The sequence below is a fragment of the Oryctolagus cuniculus genome, chromosome 6 (genome assembly GCF_964237555.1).
Source record: "Oryctolagus cuniculus chromosome 6, mOryCun1.1, whole genome shotgun sequence".
NCBI classification, from domain to species: domain Eukaryota; kingdom Metazoa; phylum Chordata; class Mammalia; order Lagomorpha; family Leporidae; genus Oryctolagus; species Oryctolagus cuniculus.
Window position 1 is genome coordinate 126,600,807 of NC_091437.1, and position 20,388 is coordinate 126,621,194.

Consider the following 20,388-nt stretch of genomic DNA (forward strand, 5'->3'; position numbering starts at 1 on the left):
CTGGCCCCTGTCCACCCCCTTCTAAATGGAGGTCAGGTGACTCAAGCTCAGCCAAGTGAGCTCTCCCTCCTCTGGGAAATGGACTCTTGAGTAAAAGGAGGAAAGTCCAGAAAGCGGTTGAAGCTGACACTTCCAGTAGTCCATTGTTCCTTGCAACCTGAATCTCCAGAACTGCTCTAGTGCCTTCCTTTCAGTTTTTCCTTAGATTTGTGACCCGCATCCTTAATAAATGATTTTTTTTTCCTTAAAGGAGCTAGAATCTGATTTGGTTGCATTCAACCCAGACTTTGACTAAAGATATGAACTCCTGCTGTGAGTTCTCTCCTTCTTGCCTGGGACTCTGAAGCCCTCACTGCCTGGCCTGTCTCCTGGGCCTGTCACCTGTAGATCAAGACTTATGATTGACATGCTGAGGGACAATGGGTGGAATTAACAACCTCGACTGGAATACTCAGTGCTATTATCTGAACGTTCCCCCTTACACTTACATGCTGGGAACTCAATCCCCAATGCAACAGGATGGGGGGTGGTTTCCAGTGGGAAGTGTTTAGGTCATCAGGGCTCCACTGCCATGAATGAACTGGTGCCACTATAAAGAGGGCTTGTGGGAGTGGATGCACCCTCTTCTCTGCCGTGCAAGGACAGCACTCACCCACCCCCGCTTGCCCTTCTACCTTCCACCATGTGAGGAGGCAGTGAGAAGGGCCTCCTAGATGCTGGCACCTTGAGCTTGGATTTCCAGCCTCCTGGACTATGAGAAATACATTTCTATTTTTATTAAAATTATTCAGTCTGCGCTATTTGTCATAGAGGCACAAAATGAACTAAGACAACACCTGATTAAACACTCACCACCCACCCATCTTATTACATCACAGACCTGCCTGTGCTAAGCCTGCATGCAGAGCCCATGCAACACATGCCAAGCCCAGGGGACAGCCCAGATGCCTTCCTGAGGGCCAGGTACAGCCTCTCCTTCCTGACCAGTTCTGTGCTTACGGGTCCCTCCCCTTCAGAGCCAAGGCTGCAGTGGACAAAAGATCATGCCCGCTGTGTAGACAGGCTTCTCCTGTGTGGGAAGAATGTGGAGCCCAGCTTCAGAACACCTGGATTCAAATGTCAGCTCTACCACTTGCAGTGTGGGCTTGAGCAACTCTTTCCATTTCTCTCACATCTCGGTTTCCTCATTTGTGAAATGGTGGTTGTACTTACTCCTGATTTACTCAACCTTTGAGAGCAGCTGGAAGGGTCAGATCAGCAGATGGAGGTGCCGACAGCCTCCTTTCCTGCAGACTGAGTTTCTTCAGGATCAGGATCTGTCTTTCACCTGCACTGCAGTGCACGGCACAGCACCTGGTTCACAGTAGATACTCATAACACATTGGTTGAATTAATCCACTTTGGAAGGCACTATCTCAAAGCTCAACTGGTGCTAACTTGGTGATGGGACGAAGGAAGAGTGGAGCCAGGAGCAGGTGGCCAAAGCAGCCTGGAGGCCTGTTCTTTGGCTCCTCTTTTAGGAGCCTCTGTTCTGGACTGAATTTTCATGGCACTGAAAACCAGGATTTTTTTTTCCCTTCCCCAGTTGCCATTGAAACCAGAACTGACTGAAGGAGCAGCTGAGCAGTTCATCAGACTCCATGGCTCAGAAGGAGACGAGAGCCCACTCTCAATGAGGTTTCCAGTGACACCCGGGCTCCAGCGGGGACGTTGTCATTTCATGGTCACATGGCACAGGCATTGTTCTAAGCTTGCATGGAAGCTTTTGCTAAACCCAGCTGCCTTGAGCTTTGCACCAACCACTTGGGCAGACTGCCAGCCCCTTTGCCACATTCTTCCCAGAGCAGAAGGATTGCTGAGTAGCCCTCACAGATTTTTCTAGGGTGAAACAACCCAACAGATTTAGGCATGCACTCTGGGAACAAGGCAATGATTGTGCTGTGGGGGTGTGTGTGGATTTTTTGGTTGTTCATTAAAAATTTGGTTTGTTGAGGTAAAATTTATATATACTAATACTCACAGATCTGAAGTGTACAATTGGATGAATTCTTTCAAATGTGTGGATCTAAATATCCAACTCCTCAATCAAAATATAGGGTATTTCTGTCACCCCAAAAAGCTACCTTCTGTCCCCGCCCTTTCAGTTCCTGCCCCATCCAGTTGGCAACAATAGTCCTGACTTCTATCACCGTAAGTGAGTTTTGTCTTTCTAGAATTTCCTATAAACAGAAACAAGTAGTATATACTCTTTTTTCTACTTTTTTGTATCTGGCTTCTCATTTTGAGATTTATCCCGACTATTGCATATATCAATAGTTCATTATTTTATTTTTATTTATTTATTTATTTTTTTGACAGGCAGAGTGGACAGTGAGAGAGAGACAGAGAAAAAGGTCTTCCTTCCATTGGTTCACCCTCCAATGGCCGCTGCGGCCGGCGCACTGCGCTGATCCGAAGCCAGGAGCCAGGTGCTTCTCCTGGTCTCCCATGCGGGTGCAGGGCCCAAGCACTTGGACCATCCTCCACTGCACTCCCGGGCCATAGCAGAGAGCTGGCCTGGAAGAGGGGCAACTGGGACAGAATCCAGCGCCCCAACCGGGACTAGAACCCGGTGTGCCAGCGCCGCAAGGCAGAGGATTAGCCTAGTGAGCCGCGGCACCGGCCAATAGTTCATTATTTTTAATTGCTGAGTAACATATCTTTATATAAATACACCACACTTTATCCATAATGTTCTTGAAATCGATCCTGTTGTTGTGTCAGTACTTAGCATTATTTTACTGCTATATGCCATGACATTATATGCCAGTTTGTTTATGTGTTCTGTTATTGAGGGACATTTGGATTACTTCCAGTTTTACCTATTACGAATCAAACAATTGAAAAGGTTTCTGTAAAAAAGTCTTTTGTGGAGATATGTTTCACCTGGATGCAGAATTGCTGGGCCATATTGTAGGTGGATGCTTAAGTTCATACAAAACTGAGTCAGACCTTCTTCCAGAATGGTTGTACCATCTTACATTCCCACCACCAATGTGGGAGGTTCCAGTGGTTCCACATTCTCACTTGCACCTGTCTTTTATTTTAATCCCTTTACTGGGAGTGATACGGTTGGCATCTCACAGAGTCAGTGGAATTTTAATGGAACATCTATGTTTGCTATAGACAGTTTTAGGCAGAACAGATGACAGTACTAGGAGGAGCCTGACAGCAAGTAGGGGTTCTGGTATTCCACCTTCTCCCCCTTCCCATCTTTTACCCAGTTTCTGCTAATTTCTCACTCACAATATCTACCCTTTTCCATTTTCAAAGTTATTGCTAGAGTTAATGTTCCGGTAGTTTCTATGGCAGAGTTGAATCCTTGAACCTGAGTCCAACTCCAGCTCTTGTTCTGGAAGTGAGGGGTTCTGTTAGGGCAAACCCTATCAGGGAAGGTGCCTCCTTCCCATCTCAGCTTTCTGGACTCCTTAGGATTATAATTCTGTTAGGGCAGGCAGATCAGAGAAGACATCATGGCTGTCCCACCATGATGGGAAAGCTCGTCGGTAACGCAGAGGATTTGCAGGAATCTTAGAATGTAACATGATCATCAGTGACCATCAGAGCTTTGTCCAGGAGGACCACATAAGGTTTTGAGATGAAAAGACATCTCTCCGTACACTGTTAAAGATGTTCATCTTTACACTACCACTGGCTGGTATGCACTCCTGGGGAGCTCTCCAGGGTACTGGACTTCTGCTTGGAATAATCTCTGACTCCAGAGACTAATGTTCCATCTCTGTATCCAACCACTGTCTCCAAGTGTCTTGAACATTGTCTTTCCAGTATCACTTTTAAATTCCATCTCAAGTCTACATCCCTGTGACTATCTTTAAGATAGGTCCTCTCCTTATATCTTCAGCTCGCTACACTGGGCAGAGCTGCCATCATGATCTTCCATCATGGTGCTTCTCAAACTTTGCTGTGTAAACGAATCATCTGAGGATCTTGGTAAAGTGCGGATTCTGAATCTAGGTTTGTGGAGAGGCAAATGACTCTTCCTTTCCAACATGCTCCTCTGTGAGTCTCGTGCTGCTGGTCTGGGGATCACCCAGAGTAGCGAGGTTCTATCTGATCATCTCATCTTCCACTCTCGCCCCTCAACACCAGTGCTGTCACTTTAATAACACACAGCTTGGACCAGTGTTGTGGAATAGTTGGTGAAGCCACCGCCTGCAATGCCAGCATCCATAAAGATGCCAGTTAGAGTCCCAGATGCTCCACTTCCAATCCGGCTCTCTGCTAAAGTGCAGCGGAAGATGGCCCAAGTACTTGGGCCCTGGACCCACGTAGGAGACCTGGAAGAAGCTCCTAGCTCCTGGCTTTAGATCAGCCCAGCCCCGGCCATTTGGGGAGTGAACCAGCAGGTGGATGATCTCTCTCTTTCTCTCTCCTTCTCTCTCTGTATCTCTGTCTTTCAAATAAATAAATATTCAAAAATGAACAAAACACACACACACAACTTTTCAGTGAGTTCTAGAATCTCAACTTTTTTTTTTTTTTTTTTTTTTGTGAACAGCAGATCCCTGCTCCATGGACTGGTGTCTGTCTTTCTTGCCCTGTTAGGTACTTCATTCTCCATATTCCAGCCACACTGGACCTTTGAAAACTCTTATAATGTCCTTTCCAACCTCAGGGCTTTTGCATGGCATTACCTCTACTTGGAACCCCCTCTTTTCTGTAGGGTTGGATCCTTCTAATTCTTTGGAACTCAGCTTAAATCTTCCTTTCTTGGAAATTTCCAACTAGAAGGTAAACCCGTAAGAGAAAGGAGCATGTCTATTTTGTTCACTGGTGTAGTTCCAGAATATAGTAAACTCTTGATAAGTATTTGAGTGAATAAATGTAAATGCCAGACGTTCTGTCGAAACTGATCTTGATTAACAGGGTTTTCACCAGTTTCAAATAGATACACTGGTTTTCTGGCTGCTATTCCAATCACTGATTACAGCATTGCTGAGCAATTGCCTGTAGCTTTCTAACTGTTTTGTCTCTAAATTTCATGCTTACTAATTTGTCGTATTATCCACCATCAATTAGTGAACTTGAAGCATTGCTTTAGCCAGATTCTTCTTCTGTTTTAAAAACAATAATTCTCATTTGCTATTACTATTGAACGGTGTCCATACTCTTAATGGGATGCAGTAGATTGTCAGCCATTGAATGGTCCCGAGTACTAGCCTCACCGTGTGCATGGCCATTGCAGGGAGAGTTTTGGAGATGCTGCCCATCAAAAGCAGGAGTCTGTTTCTCCATCCTCTGGCCATGGGCTTGACTTTGGACTTGATTGGGTCAACAGAATGCATTGAGGTTTACAGGGTGCCAGTTTCAGGCCTGCAGCTCCTTGGTGTTTCAGAACCCCCCTGTGAGAATAGAACCCTGCATCAGCCTGAGGGAGGAGGAGAGGCCACACGCAGGGGAGCGTTACTGCCCGAATTAAACTCCTCTTACATCAGCATTGTTTGGGGTTGGGAGAAGGAGTCCTGTGACCACCCACCTGCTTGCTGACTCACTACAAGGACTCCCAGGTCCCAGAGGTGGTTGGAAGGGTATTTATGGCTTACTACAGGGGAAGAGCACGTGACAGGTTCAAATGGAGAAAAAGACACAGCAGGCAGTCTGAGAAAGTCCACGTGCAGACATTCAAAGTTTTGCCTTCGGTGCAGGAGGGAGGTTGCACAGAGCGTACTTCTTCCTCCAGCGGTTAAATATAGTAAGACATGCACAGCGTTTCTGTGTAGAGTAACTTAAGACAGAGTCCAAGGTTTTTACTGGAGCTACAGTTACTGAAATTTCAGTCCACTGTAAATCGCAGTGTTTGCACAAAAGTCTAGGCAAGCTGGTCCAGCAGGAATCAGTGCTTCAGGTATACAAAACAGCCCTGCCAGTTAGTGTGGAAGACAGAATGACAGAATAATGGGATCCTAAAGATATCTAAGTCTCAACTCACAGAACCTGCAAGTACATTAGCCTACATGACAAAAGGGACATTGCACATATGATTAAGTTAAGGACCTTTTTTGTTTGTTTGAAGTTTAGTTATTTATTTGAAGGGCAGAGTTACAGAGAAAGATGGAGAGACAGAAAGGTCTTTCACCTGCTGGTTCACTCCCCAGATGGCTACAACGGCCAGGGCCGGGCCAGGCCGAAGCCAGGAGCCCGGAGCTTTATTCAGGTCTCCCACATGGGTGGCAGGGGCCCAAACACTCGGGTCATCTGCTGCTTTTCCCAGGCCTTTATCAGGAATCTGGATCAGAAATGGAGCAACCAAGACATGAACTGGCATCCATAAGGGATACTGGTATTGCAGGTGACGGCTTTACCTGCTGCGCCACAATGCCAGCCTCAAGGATCTTGAGATGGAAAGATTTTCCTGGATTATCTAGGGTTAGAGTCAAGGGGATTGATAAGAGAAGCAGGGACAATGAGAGGGATTTGAAGATGCTAAGCTGATGCTTTAGAAGGTAGAGGAAGGGGTCATGAGTCAGGGAATGCAGATGGTCTGTGAAAGTTTTAAGATATAAGGAAATGGATTATTTTCTAGAGCTTCCAGGATGACTAGCTCCTGATTTGTTTTAGACTTCAGGTATCCAAAGCCGTGAGGAAATACATTTGGGTGTGTGCAATTTTTTTTTATTAAAGGCTTATTTATTTATTTGAGAGGCAGAGTTAGAGAGGGGCAGGGGGAGGAGAATCTTCCATCTGTTGGTTCACTCCCCAAATGGCTGCACTGGCTGAGGCTGGGCTGATCTGAAGCCAGGAGCAGGGGCTTCTTCTAGGTTTCCCACATGGGTGTAGGGGCCCAAGTACTTGGGCCATCCTCTGCTGCTTTCTCAGGCTTGTTAGCAGGGAGCTGAATCAGAAGCAGAGCACCCAGGACGCTAACCAGTGCTGCAACACTGGCAGGCAGCAGCTGTACTTACTGTGCCAGAACACCAATGCCTATTTATTTATTTGAGAAGAGAGAGAGAGAGAGAGAGAGAGAGAGAGAGAGAGAGAGAGAGATTGTTCCCATCTGCTGGTTCACTCCCAGTGCCCCAAATGGCCAAAGCTGGAATCCGGGAAATCGGTTTAGGTCTCCCTCATGAACGGAAGGGTCCCAACACTTGAGCTGTCTTCTAACGTGCACATTAGCAAGAATCTGGAATTGGAAGTAGAATTAGAAATGCAAGCCCTTGTAACTTGGATATGGGATGTGGGCACTCCAGTTTGTGTCTTACACACTAGGCCAAACTCTGGCCCCTGTGTTGGTTTGAATCCCTGCATGTGTGGTAATTTGTTAAACCAGCAATAGGAAACTAATACAGTTAGTAACATAGGTAACATCCCAAAAACCAAGTTCCCCTATGCCAGACAAGATGTTAATGCCTTTCTGTACATGTCTGTAGCCAGCCAGCCAATCACCAAACGTGAGAGGGACCAGCCAAGACCAATAGACCCACCTACTAAACCCACAGCAGATTGCAGAAACACGAATGAGTCCAGCCCAAGCCAGAAGATCCTCACACCATGGGCAATCAGACCATCAAGGTCTAGGTTATTATTGTGGGCAATGATAAGGCTTACTCTTTAAACCACTAAGTTTTAGTGTGGTTTGTTATGCAACAGTAGCCAAGAAAAGCATGGAGTTCAAGGCCTTCAAGTGAGAATATCCTGTCTTATCTCTTGTGCACAAGCTCTGTTTTGAGTATACTGATTATTTACCATCACCCAGAGCGCCCGTGTTCCCTCCCATGGCTGCACTTTCCTGTGACCTCCCTGTATGCTGAGCGCCGTTCCCATCTGCATCCTTGCCTCCTATTTCAGAATGTAATTGACAGGCCTTTGGCATGCATTTCTGTGAACATCCATGTTCCCAAGTCTTGTAGTCAACTGCTGCCATTTGGAATTCGGTGAGATCATGCAGTGTGTTACTAGAATTAAACAGCCTTGGAAGTCATTGCCATCTGTGAGCTCTCAAAAGAACAAATACTTTAGAAAACACTTTCCACTCAGATGAAAAACTGGAGTTGGTGAGAAAGCTGCCAAATGGTTTTTTTTTTTTTTTTTTAATGAGAGGGAGGTTTATCGATTCTTTGAGTGCTTATGGAACTTTTATTCCTTTAGTCCCGTAGCTGAGCTGTCTGGCATTCTTACTGGCACTTTGATTATTATTATATCTGTAAATGCTGAGAACTTATCTGGGCCCAGGTTAGGCAGCTTTTGGCATTTCATTGCTACCTGAGTTCAAGCTAATTACAAAGTCTTGAAATCAGGCACTGTTCTGAACTAAGAGTTGGAAATCTTGTTGACAGTCACAAAATGATGACTTGGCCAGTGCTCTTATTTCTGTAAAGTTGTTGTAAAAATGAAACCCAGCAACCAGTATTTATGGAGTGCTTACTCTGTGCTAAGCCCTGGGCTTAGTCATGGGGATACAGAGGTAAATTGTCTAGGAGTGGTCCTTAACCTTATGGAGTTTGTAACCCACTATAAAAACAATAAGTGTTCAAGTGTAGAGCAGACCATTTCTCTAAGTTGATAATGAGATATAAAGGCACTTGAAGATGAAATAGAAATGTGACAATCATGCCATCCCAAGAACATCCCAGTATCCTAGAACATCCCAGTATTGTAGAACCTACTCACTTCTAGTTGTTGTGCCAATATTCCAGGATAACCCTGCAGTCAACAAATGTTTATTTATTATTAGCAGCCTGAAACCAAAGAAAATATGAAAAAGACCTATATACCCCCTGCCCTCATGAGTCACACATCCTATCCAAACGTTGACAGAACAAGAACAAAATATTGTGGCTACAGAAGTGTGGTTCACATGACATGAAATCCGTCTAGTTTTTATGTTTTGCTAAATCATCAGGCACACTCCTAAATGCCAGTCGCTTTGATAAAGAGACTTGCAGATCAAAAATGGATGATGAAAGTCAGACTATGAATAGACCACAGGAATGAAAGAGATGACCCCAGGACTTCCGTGGTCTTTTCACTGGATCCCCCAGTGTCTCCTTTGTAAAGTGGATGACATAGAAAGAGCACTTGGACTTGAGATCATAAGTTCTGGTTTCCACTCTGCTTCGAAACCACTGCATAGTAGTGAGCAAATCACTTAACCTTTTGTTGCTCAAGGATGAAAGGTGTGATACCTTTTCTTATCCCTTATGTGGGTCAAAGCTGACACTCCTCTAACAACAGACAGGTTAACAAGGGAAAACATAACAGGTTTATGTAATTGATGTTTTACACAACACAAGAGCCTTGCGAATGAAGACCCAGGAAAAACTGCCCATTTTTACAGTTACATTCCATGAGGAATGGACAGCCATGTGGAAATGTGATTGACAACAGAGCATGCTCTAATGGTAACACGCTGAAGGGAAGCCCAGCCTGTCTGTCCGGAGACATGGCTCCTCCCTCCAGAGTGTGGAGCAGGACCCCTTCGGGAAGGAGAGTCTCCTGGTCTATTGTAGGACCAGGTAGGTCTAAGGATTGCGTTATGGCCAGCTCGTGGACAGAATGAGGGAGGAAGTTGAGAGTAATGTGTTCAAGCTTTATGGCTGACTTAGAGGAAAACACATTCTAGTTTCTATGACTCATGTCAGGGGAGAATGAGGGGCAGGAACCCAGAGGGCAGGGGACGGTCAGAGAGAAATTTTGCTTCCCAAGTCCTTTAGTTTGAAGCATTCAGCAGTGCCAAAGCACCACACTTCCGGGTGTCACTTCTGAGCCCCAGCAGTCCCCTGGAAACAGGAAGTTTATTTTAGCTCTGTTCAGCTCCAAAGTGTTTTAACTCTTTGATCTATTTTTCCCCCATATAGTTATTCTTTTATTCCTATGTGTGGCTTCTGAAAGTTCAGATTTCTTCCTCTCTTTGGAGAGAGAATTGTCTTACAAGGCTTACGTAGCATTACCATTAACCTCAGCAAGCAAGAACACAAAGAGAAGAACAGCAAAGAGAGAGGCCTCCTTTGTATTTAGGCAAACAGGACTTGGGTCATTAGCCCTGTAGGATCCTTGATTGTGAAAGCTGTTTTTGCAACTATTTCAGAAGGAACACTAGGCTTCAGTTTCAGGATGATCGCCCTGGGTGGAGCTAGGGTGTGTGTGGCTTTTGTAATTCTGTCCACCCACAGACCGTGGACTGAAAATACTGTATGGATTTGCAAGTTTAATTTTTTTCTGCTGCAGATCATGATAAGGGTTGTGCCTTAAGCAGCCCAAGAATCTCAAGAGACCCGAAAAACCACCAGGGGCAGGGCAGCTCCAAGATGTAAAGAAGCATCAGGTAAAATGAAAAGCATAATAATATTAATAAAATCCCCCAAATACTGGGGCCTTAGGAATTTCAGTAGGCTGATTGGCAGTGAGCCCGTCCAATTGCTTCCCTCTGAGGAATCCTGCACGTGAAATCCCTGTCAGTACAGAACTGATGGCGCACTCCTCAAACCACAGGTGAAGAATGATGGCACGGGCAAATAAATATTCATGAGGCCATTTAGGGCGTCAATATTTATAAAGAACCACTAATGCATTCGAAGACAAAAGACAGAGCGTGTGGGTAAGAGAGTGCATGCTGTCCTATTAGCTGTCCCCCGGCTGCCCTGGAACCTTGTACTTCACTGGGCGATAGCTCCCCAGATGTCTCGGTCAGTGTCTTGTTCGTTCTTCCTTCCCCACCCCAGTCCTGTCCTCATTATTGAGATTCAACTCCTTGTTTTTTATGAAAGGTGTGGTTTGGTTATCTGTGGTTTAATCTCTCTTCCTGGCATTGTAGAGGCAAGTGCTTAATTCCATGCACCTGCTGATTCTAGAGTTTTTGCCTGGTGTCTGGAAAGGCAAGCACTTTTTTAATACGAGCCTGGGAAAAACAGAGGGCGAAGGTGAAATTTATTCTGTGCAATGCCTTTGAGACACCCCAGTAGCAAGAGTAGCGTATCTTTCTCAAGAGCAAGAGGCCCCGAGGTGGGCTGGGGTGGGGGTGCCTGACTGCTCAGCCACCTGCTGCTCTCTGCAGATTGACCTGGTGAAGTATGTACTGCATAGAGGTTTGGGGATTAAATGAGCTCACACACACGAACTTCTCAGCACAGCTTTGGACTTAGGGGCCATGTATACTTTACTCCTGGACCTGGCAGGAGCCAGACAGCGATTCCAACCGGGTAGTCTGAGGAGGGTTTCATACAGGCGCCACAGGTGCTTCTATCCATGTGGGCAGGGCTTGCGTTTTAAGGATTAAGGAGAAGCATTATTGCACTGCTGTGAGCTACAGTCATGAGCCGCGCAATGACGTTTGGTCAATGATGGGCTGCATGTCTGTTGGTGCCCCCAGAGGATTACAGTGGTGCTGAAATACTCCTATTGTCTAGTGATATCGTGGCCAACTTCATGCAGCTTTGCTCGCACGTTTGTGGCCCTGGTGATATAAACCGACCTACTGTGCTGCCTGTTGCGTAATACAGCGTATACGTTTGTGTACAGAATATAATACTGGCCGGCGCCGCGGCTCACTAGGCTAATCCTCCGCCTAGCGGCGCCGGCACACCGGGTTCTAGTCCCGGTCGGGGCGCCGGATTCTGTCCCGGTTGCCCCTCTTCCAGGCCAGCCCTCTGCTGTGGCCAGGGAGTGCAGTGGAGGATGGCCCAGGTGCTTGGGCCCTGCACCTCATGGGAGACCAGGAAAAGCACCTGGCTCCTGGCTCCTGCCATCGGATCAGCGCGGTGCGCCGGCCGCAGCGCGCCGGCCGCGGCGGCCATTGGAGGGTGAACCAACGGCAAAGGAAGACCTTTCTCTCTGTCTCTCTCTCTCACTGTCCACTCTGCCTGTCAAAAAAAAAAAAAAAAAAAAAAGAATATAATACTTAGGAAAGTTACAGGGACACTTATCATGATGTATAAGTGACTATGTTACTGGTTTATGTATTTACTGTTCTAGTCTTTCTATCGAGTCTTTTAGCATGTACTCCTGCTTCTAAAGAAAAGTTTCGGTGTGGACGTTTAGCTTAATGGTTAAAATGCCCACGTCCCATGCTAAATACCTGATTTCGTGGTCCTGGCTCCTTACTCCAGCTTCCACCAGTGCAGACCCTGGGAGGCAGCAGTGCTGGCTCAAGTAGTTGGGTCCCTGCCACCCACGTGGGAGACCTGGATGGAGTTCTCAGCCAGCTCCTGGCTCTGGCTCTGGACCAGATCCCACCATTGTGGGCATTTGGGGAGTGAACCAGAGGATAGTAGCTTGCTCTCTATTGGTCTCTGTCTCTTCTGTCTCTCTGCCTCTCAAGTAAAAAATGTTAATGGTAAAACAGTATGCCAGGTTACGCAGGCGGTAACCTACATCTCATGCTGGTGGCATCTCTTGGGAGCCTCGAGAGGCCATGCATACCAGTCAACTCCCACGGTTTGTGTGAGTCCACTCTAGGAGGTCTACACAATGCAAAGTTGCCTCGCAGTGCATTTCTCAGAATAAATCACTGTCAGTAAGCAAGGCATGAGAACCAGAGAAGGGATAAAGAAAGGGAGCCATTCAGACCCCAGATATGGGGGCTGAGGGAGCAGCCATGCCCACTGGAGCCGTGGCCCCCTGGAGGAAGGCAGGTCATCCACAGCTGTCTGCAGGGAGGGAACAGGTGCCCCTCCCCTCCCTTCCTTGGTGCTCGCCAGTACCTCTCGCAATCGAATCGAATCTAGAAGAGAACCTGTTTTTACAGTTCACACAGTTCCACCTCCCGGCGCTCAGTTTAGGACGGGAGAGGTCAGCAGAAACTACCTAGAAGTCTTGTGTTAAAATCCCATCTGTTTCTAATAACTGAGGAGACAACTCACTCATGTGAGTTAGAACTACAGACTCAGCAAGCAGAGCCCGGCCTAAGTCCAAGTACAAACAGCGTGGGAACCTGGGAAGCGGGGCAGTTCCCTGGGGGCCTCCTCCACCAGTGAGGAAGGGGCACTTCTCATTGGTTCCTCGGTTGCAGGTCAGTGGGACTTCTCAACCAAGTGCTAATTTGACAACCATGCACTCTCTGAAGGGGTGCATGGTTCCTCTTATATTATTTGTTCAGTAAACACAAAGATAATACAGTGACAAAGTTTGCTCCATGCTCTTCTGAATTTCTCGTAATTCTTGATGCAGGGGAATCCCAGGGAATTTTGTTCTGGTACATTTCAAAGGCCCCATCAAATGATCTGAGGTCATTCAGATTTGTATTCATTTGCTGCCATCACCAAATGCCACAAACTGAGTGATTTCGGCAACAGAAATTTATTCTTTCACAGTTCTGGAGGCCAGAAGTTCAAGATCAAGCTGTTGTCTGGGCCATAATCCCTCGGAAGTCTCGAGGAAGGATCTGTTCCAGGCACCTCTCCAGCTTCTGGTAGTTCCTTGGCCTGTGGCAGCAGCCGCCAGTCTTCACAGGCACACCCTGGGTGTGCGTCCGTTGCTGTGTCCTGGGTTCCCTTTTCCACCACTTACACCAGATCAGGGGTCATCTTAACTACCTCATTATCATACCGTCTGCAGGTTTTTGGACCTCCTTGCGATGGAAATTGACAAGAGGCCAACATTCGGCCAGACAAGGTTTACTGGCAGCTTGGGCTCCAACATGGGGGAGCAGCGTGGCCGGAAGAGGTTCCACCAGCCGACTCAAAGAGGAGAGCTGGGCAGGGCTGTTTTCTTTTCAAATGTTTCTTTCTTTCTTTTTATCTATCTGAAAGACCACTCCCAAAAAGGGCCTGCAACAGCCAGGGCTGGGCCAGGCCAAAGTCACAGAGCCGAGAACTTGATCCTGGTCTCTCATGTGGGTAGTAGGGACCAAGTCATCATCTGCTGCCTTCCAGGGTGCACATTAGCAGGAAGCTGGCTGGGAAGCTGAAATGGGAGTGGAACCCAGGCACTCCAGGATGGGATATGGGCATCCCAAGCAGGGATTCATCCCACCTTGACACAGTGCCTACCCACCCTGGGCAGGGGGTTTTACGGGGTGGGGATGCCTGGTGGTGCCCCTCCCTCTGCACACTGCACCTCAGTGTGCAGCTCCCTGGTGACCTGCACAGTTGCTGTTGGTCCTCTTGTGCCATTCCAGAGAGGTCCCATTGCAGCAGCACTGGCTACTCTGTGCTCGCATACAGGAAGTAGGGGGGTCGAGGGTGTTTGCTCCTGGCTCCCCCCATGTGGGGAGCAACTCGGACTAGACTAAGTTACTGGAATTAAGACTTATTCTATGCATCTGCTCTCCCACAATATGGCGCTGAGAAGGGAGAAACAGCTTCTACACAGCTGCCTCCAGTTCAACCAATAGACTGTGGGACCTGCTCCTGATTGGAGGAGAGCAGTGTACTCGGCGTGTGGGTAGCAGAGTTGGGATTGGTGGAAGAGGACTATAAAGGAGGAGAGAGACAACATGCACCAGGAACATCTAAGGGGAACACCTGAGCAGCCCCTGAGAGAGCCGGCTGGCGGTGTGCCGCTCCCCCGCGGAAGTGGGGAAAGTGGCCAGGGGGAACCGCCCTTCCATGGAGGTGGAAGGGATGGTAGCCAACCCAGGAAGAACCAGCAGCAAACCCGGGGAGGGCCGAGCAGACAAAAGAACAGCGCAGGGTCCTGTGTCGTTCTTCCACGAAGACGGGGAGCGACATAATGGTGCCGTGACTCGGATAGGAAACTTAGGAGGGAAGAAACGGGAAGAAGTGGAAAATACCGGAGAGAGAGACTAGAAGAGCCTAGGGGAAAGCCGGACGGAAAAGGTGTCGGAAGAAGCTATTGAAAGCCTAGGCATAGACTCGGATACAGACTGTGGGAAAGAAGTTAGGATTTAAAGTGAAAGCAAGAAGAAACTTAGACTCAGATACGGACTGCAGGTTGAAAGTGAAAGTGAAACCTATAAGAAACTTAGACTTGGATACAGACTGTGGGGAGAGGCCAGGAGAAATGAGGGAGGAATATTGTTGGAAGAAAACTTAGGGAAACATACCGGGTAGAGAAAAATGTTAGGGAGGATGAAGCCGCGAGTGCAGGCCGAGGCGGAGACGTAAGCCAGCTTGGAATTCTTCAAGTCAGCCTGGGGAGCAAAAGGCGAAAATCTGGAACCAGAGGCAGAGACGTGGGCCGCCAGGTTGGAATTTGCCAGGTTAGTCCGGGGAACTTGGACTGAATACCGGTGGTGGCGGAAACGTAAGCTACGCTGTGTGACTCGCGGAAGCCGCCGCGTGCAGAGAGAGCACGGGGCGTGAATAGATAGGGAACGCGGGGCTGGCGCGAGGCCGTGGTGCGGGCGCGAAGGGCGTGGAGACCGCGGAGTGTGCGCGCAAAGCCGAGCCGCGCAGAGCCGGGAGCCCGCCGCAGGGCGGGCGCCGGGAAGCCGCGCAGATGAGAGAAGCGCGGGCTGAAGCGGCTCAGAGCCGGGAAGCCGCCGAGAAGCAGCCTCGGGGCGGGCGCCGGGATGCCGCGGGGATGGGAGAAACAGAGGTTTGGAAGTAGAATGAGAGAAGTAGGAATGCTGGTAGATAGAAGTAAAATAGGAGAAATAGGAGTGCCCGGAGATAGAGAAATGGAGAAAAATAAGGCCTCCCCTCAAGATGGCAATGAGAGAGCTTGGATTCGGTCTGCCTGATTAGGGAGGGTGAGCACCTGCGGGCGGCTAGCAGCTTACCCGCTGCAGGTCACCGAAGACAGGCACATTATCAACACCAATAAGTCTCCCCACAATGAGAAGGCTTGGATTTGGTTTGCCTGATTGGTAGGGCTTGTAAGCACCTGCAGGCAGTTCTAGCAGAGCAGAGCATGCGCTGCAGGGCACCGAACACAGGCACGCATCAGCGCCTAAAAACCTCCTCACAACATGGCGAAGAGAGGACCTGGATTCGGTTTGCCTGATTGATAGGACTTGTAAGCACCTGTGGGCAACTCTAGCAAGCAGAGCAGAGTGTGTGCCGCGGGGCACCGAAGACAGGCGCGTATCAACGCCAAAAATAAAAAGAAAGGGGGATCTGTGGGGAGCAACTCGGACTAGACTAAGTTACTGGAATTAAGACTTATTCTATGCATCTGCTCTCCCACAATATGGCGCTGAGAAGGGAGAAACAGCTTCTACACAGCTGCCTCCAGTTCAACCAATAAACTGTGGGACTTACTCCTGATTGGAGGAGAGCAGCGTACTCGGCGTGTGGGTAGCAGAGTTGGGATTGGTGGAAGAGGACTATAAAGGAGGAGAGAGACAACATGCACCAGGAACATCTAAGGGGAACACCTGAGCAGCCCCTGAGAGAGCCGGCCGGCGGTGTGCCGCTCCCCCGCGGAAGTGGGGAAAGTGGCCAGGGGGAACCGCCCTTCCACGGAGGTGGAAGGGTCGGTAGCCAACCCAGGAAGAACCAGCAGCAGCAGACAAAAGAACAGCGCAGGGTCCTGTGTCGTTCTTCCACGAAGATGGGGAGCGACACCCCCACTGGGTTGGAACTGGATGTGGCAGCCTGCAGTAGGAGATAAACACGTGTCCAGTCACGAGGGGCTCCATTCTGTGAGCCCCGCCTCTATCCTGTCTGAATTATAACTTGGCTACCTCTGTAAATAAGGACACATTCAGAGGTATGGATGGTTAGTGTACAAACATCTGTTTTCTTTGGAGGGAACCAGTTCAATCCATGATAGGATTACATGGGCCACTGCTCCCCGCTTAGCAGACAACAAGAGCTGGCTGTAGGGCCATTTCTCTGTGTGGAATGACAGGCTCTGGCCAGGGCTAGTTTCATGAAACACTGGGGCTCATGAAGGATGACTCCTCCATTATATTCTTTAATAAACAAAGAATAAGCGCAAACTTAATGCGAGTCAGCCAGTGTTAAGGAAACCCAGGGCTGCACTCGAGCCAGACCATTAGCAGCAGCAGGAAGTGGACTCCTTAGGGACTGGCTGAATGCCTGTGCTCCTGGATTCCCTGGGAGGCAGCCTTTTCCCTTCAGGCCTGCTCTGTAGACTGGGGGCAGAGAGGGTTCCACAGCGGGTCTCAGGCTGAGCCCCACACTGCCTAACCATCCTGGACTGAATATGGTTTGCCCAGGGGCGTCCTCACCACCGACTCACCCTTCAGTCCTTGAACAGTGACAGAAGGCAGCTCCTCTTCCCCCCACCCCCTCCCTCTCCCCTCCCTCTCGCCCCTGCCTCACCCCCAGCGTCTCCCTCCCTTTCTTGTATGCTTATTCCCTTACTGTCATGCAACCCTTTGAATTTGCCCCAGGATTTTGTCCCTGGTTCATGTACATTTCTTCTGTTGTACACTCCAAGGGTAACCTTCTTCAGTGTCATGGTTTCAACCGCAGTCTACATCCAAATTCCCCAAGCCCATGTCAGACAGAGCCCTGCATTTTCTGTGTTAAAGAGCTCACCACAATGAAGGCTTTGGTCTCCTCCACTAAACCACGAGCTTCACAAAGAGATTGACCCGATAGGTCTTGTTTGTTGTTGTGTTTCCTGGTGCCTTAGAATGATTGGCGTGTGATTGTCACTGTATTTTGAAGGACAGAATGCTTCTGAAATGTTGGTCTAGAACATCCCTCCTGGGCTTCCGATGCTGACATACACCTGCCACTTCATTGTTCCTGAGTGTCCACATGTCTGAAACAGAACAGCTCCCAGTCTACTCTGCCTCTTGCTGGGTCACCCTCCTCTCCCATATGAGAAGCCCGAGAATCTGTCTTTAGCTCTCCTCTCCTTCACCCTCATTTTTTTTTTTTTTAGATTTATTTATTTATTTGAAAGTCAGAGAGATACTTACACAGAGAGGAGAGGTAGAGAGAGAGAGAGAGAGGTCTTCCATCCTCTAATTCATTCCCTAATTGGCTGTAATGGCCGGAGCTGCGCCCATCCGAAGCCAGGAGCCAGGAGCTTCTCCTGGGTCTCCCAGTTGGGTGCAGGGGCCCAAGGACTTGGGCCATCTTCTACTGCTTTCCCAGGTCATAGCAGAGAACTGGATCAGAAGAGGAGCAGCCAGGACTTGAACTGGTGCCCATATGGGATGCCGGCACTGTAGGCAGCGGCTTTACCCACTATGCCACAGCACCAGCCCCCACCTTCACCCTCCTTATCCAGTCACTCAGGAGGCCCTTCTGCGTCTGTCTCTGAAATATTTCTCAAGGCCATCCTTTCTTTCCCGTCCATTCCTTCACCAGAATATTAGTTTCATGAGGGTACAGATTTTTTTTTTTTTTTGACAGGCAGAGTGGACAGTGAGAGAGACAGAGAGAAAGGTCTTCCTTTGCCATTGGTTCACCCTCCAATGGCCGCCGCGGCCGGCGCACTGCGGCCGGCGCACCGCACTGATCCGATGGCAGGAGCCAGGAGCCAGGTGCTTTTCCTGGTCTCCCATGGGGTGCAGGGCCCAAGCACTTGGGCCATCCTCCACTGCACTCCCTGGCCACAGCAGAGGGCTGGCCTGGAAGAGGGGCAACCGGGACAGAATCCAGCGCCCCGACCGGGACTAGAACCCGGTGTGCCGGCGCCGCAAGGCGGAGGATTAGCCTAGTGAGCCGCGGCGCCGGCCCAGATGTTTGTTTTGTTCATGGAAGCATCCCCACTGCCTGGAGTAGAGTCGGGCACTTAACAGGTGCTCAAAAATATTTGTTTAATGAATGCATGCTACTAACTCCCTAGCTCAGGGCATGCACCACATCAGTTCTCTGTGCTGCATAACCCCCCCCCCACACACACACACAATGCAGTGACTTCAACAGCCCTAATTTATGGCTTCTGATGAGTGGTCTTGAGAGAGCTGAGGGGATGGCTATCTGATGATGGTGCCTCCGTTCTCAGCATCCAGTGGGGAGACTTGTGGGGAGCAACTGGGAGCAACTCGGACTAGACTAAGTTACTGGAATTAAGACTTATTCTATGCATCTGCTCTCCCACAATATGGCGCTGGGAGAGGAGAAAACAGCTTTTACGCAGCTGCCTCTTGCCAACTTGAGTGATGACCTCCAGGAGCTGATCCTGCTCCTGATTGGAGCAGAGCAGCGTACTCGGCGTGTGGGCAGCCGAGTTGGGATTGGCGGAGGAGGACTATAAAGGAGGAGAGAGACGGCATGCACCAGAAACATCTATGGGGAACATCTAAGGGAACCCGTGCAGCCCCCGAGAAAAGCCGGCCGGCGGTGTGCCGCTCCCCTGCGGAAGTGGGGAATGTGGCCAGGGGGAACTGCCCTTCCACGGAGGTGGAAGGGATAGTAGCCAACCCGGGAGGAACCAGCAGCAAACCCGGGGAGGGCCGAGCAGACGAAAGAACAGCGCAGGGTCCTGTGTCGTTCCCCCATGAAGACGGGGAGCGACATAATGGTGCCGTGACTCGGATATGAAGCCTAGGCAGGGCTTAGTGTCGTTCCTCCATGAAGAGGGGGAGCGACATAATGGTGCCGTGACTCGGATAGGAAACCTAGCTCGGATAGGAAACCTAGGACGGATAGGAAACTTAGGAGGAAAGAAACGGGAAGAAGCAGGAAAATACCGGAGAGAGAGACTAGCGAAGAGCCTAGGGGAAAGTCGGACGAGAAAGGTGCCGGAAGAAGCTATTGAAAGCCTAGGCATAGACTTGGATATGGACTGTGGGAAAGAAGTTAGGATTGAAAGCGAAAGTGAAAGCTTTCATAGACTCGGATGCGGACTATGGCGGGGAAGCTAGGAGATTGAAAGCGAAAGTGAAACCTGGAGGAGGCTTGGACTCGGATACGGACTGTGGGAAAGAAGTTAGGATTTAAAGTGAAAGCAAGAAGAAACTTAGACTCAGATACGGACTGCAGGTTGAAAGTGAAAGTGAAACCTATAAGAAACTTAGACTTGGATACGGACTGTGGGGAGAGGCCAGGAGAAATGAGGGAGGAATATTGTTGGAAGAAAACTTAGGGAAACACACCAGGTAGAGAAAAATGTTAGGGAGGATGAAGCCGCGAGTGCAGGCCAAGCCATCTTGGAATTCTTCAAGTCACCCTGGGGAGCAAGAGGCGAAGATCTGGAACCAGAGGCAGAGACGTGGGCCGCCAGGATTCGCCAGGTTAGTCCGGGGAACTTGGACTGAATGCCGGTAGTGGCGGAAACATTCGCGGAAGCCGCCGCGTGCAGAGAGAGCACGGGGCGTGAATAGATAGGAAACGCGGGGCTGGCGCAAGGCCGTGGGGCGGACGCGAAGTGCGTGGAGACCGCGGAGTGTGCGCGCGAAGCCGAGCCGCGCAGAGCCGGGAGCCCGCCGGCGGGGCGAGGCGCCGGGAAGCCGCGCAGAGCCGTGAAGCTGCCGCGGGGCGGGCGCTGGGAAGCCGCAGGGATAAGAGAAACAGAAGTTTAGAAGTAAAATGAGAGAAATAGGAATGCTGGTAGATAGAAGTA

General features: G+C 49.3%; 1 long non-coding RNA gene across 1 annotated transcript in view; it reads left to right on the forward strand.

Moving 5' to 3' along the window:
• Positions 1–6,079: 6,079 nt before the first annotated feature.
• LOC138849957 (uncharacterized) overlaps positions 6,080–20,388 on the forward strand; it is a 99,998-nt gene continuing 85,689 nt past the window's right edge. The window contains exon 1 of the long non-coding RNA XR_011389278.1: positions 6,080–10,682. This is a non-coding gene — a long non-coding RNA (uncharacterized lncRNA). The remainder of the gene's footprint in view (positions 10,683–20,388) is intronic.